This window comes from Acomys russatus, chromosome 27 (assembly GCF_903995435.1).
Source record: "Acomys russatus chromosome 27, mAcoRus1.1, whole genome shotgun sequence".
Lineage (NCBI taxonomy): Eukaryota > Metazoa > Chordata > Mammalia > Rodentia > Muridae > Acomys > Acomys russatus.
Window position 1 is genome coordinate 22,422,732 of NC_067163.1, and position 1,513 is coordinate 22,424,244.

General features: G+C 36.2%; 1 non-coding gene across 1 annotated transcript; it reads left to right on the plus strand.

The window, feature by feature from the left end:
* The first annotated feature begins 1,057 nt into the window (after window positions 1-1,057).
* LOC127210393 (U6 spliceosomal RNA) lies at window positions 1,058-1,164 on the plus strand. Its single transcript, XR_007833301.1, has one exon. It is a non-coding gene; the product is annotated as a U6 spliceosomal RNA (small nuclear RNA).
* The last annotated feature ends 349 nt before the right edge of the window (window positions 1,165-1,513 follow it).

Below are 1,513 nucleotides of genomic sequence, written 5' to 3' on the forward strand. Positions count from 1 at the left end.
ACAACCTTTATCTTCTGTTATTGGATACTTTTGCCACCATTTTTTAAACATCTGATATTTCATCCATTACATACTGTGAATCTAGATAGCAGCTTTGGTAAAATGGCATTCAATAAAATAAGAGATTTTTTTTTTTTTAAACGGCTGTCTTAGCTGAAATGTTTAGAGTGGTTCTCACTTGACTTAGAGACTTTTGACTCTGGACCTTTGCGTGCAGGCTTATATATGCACACTAAAGTCCATCTATATCTATACCTATACTTTATCTATCTATCTGTATATCTATCTATCTATCTATCTATCTATCTACCATCTATCTATGTATATTACAAAAAAATGTATTGACACATGAACTCAAGGGATTCAGAAAAATTCCTGAGGGAAACAATCTGACAATACAAAAAAGAAAGGAGGAAAAAAACTAGGGGAGGTTTGTGAGAAAATGATTGAAATTAAAATTTGCAAATTTTATGTTGTTTATGTATTATGCACATGAAGTATCTGCGGATGCCAGAAGAAGGCTCAGATCCCCTAGAACTGACATTCTTACAACTTGAGTTGGGATATATGCTGCCTTTGAGCTCTGTACTGTCTCTGACCGTGAGCATAATAATACATTAATTTTCTCAGCCTGGAAAATTCCCACTTTATAAATTGGTTGCAGAGATTAAATTGGGCAGTGTGTATAAAGTATAGTATCTTGCACATGAGAACTGAATATCTGTTATTGCAATTATTATCATCTCTGATCGATGTAAACAATGCTGAAAGTTACATGGCGATCTGAGTACTCGTTTGCTGAGATCTTTCACATCTCCTTTCCTCTCTCCTTGCTTTCTTTAAAACGCTCTCACTGTATCACTCGGACTGGCCTCAAACTCATAATCTTCCTGTGCAGCCTCCTCACTAGCTGGGATTGCAGGCCTGCACATGGATAGGTATTTTGTTTTGGTTTTTCTTTTCTTTTCTTTCTTCTTTTTCCCTTCTCATTTTTCAACTTGACACAAGCTAGAGAGTCATCTTGGGAGAAGGAACTCCTACTGAGAAAATGCTTCCCTTGCTTTCCTCAGCCACATGTATACATACCATTGGAAGGATACAGAGAAGATTAGTATGGTCCCCACCAAGGGCAACATGCAAACCTGTGAAGTGTTCCATGGTTTTGGAGAAAGGCAAATACCAAACAAGCAATTGGTTACTGTGATAAAGACCAGACATAACGGTGACTTTGACTCTTTTTTCTAGTTTGGTTGTTTGCTCATATTTGAGATTGTTTGCTTTTTACTTATCTTTTTGTATTTTATTGTTTTATTCATTTTATTTTTATCCTATGGATGCCTTTCTTTCCTCTAAGGAGAGACAGAAAAGGCGTGGGTGTGCATCTGGATGGGAGAGCTTGATGAGAAGGGAGGTGTGGAGGAACTGGGAGGAGTAGTGGGGGAGGAGAAACCATAATCAGAATATATTCTATGAATAGAATCTATTTTCAATATAAAAATAAAATTTAAAAAAT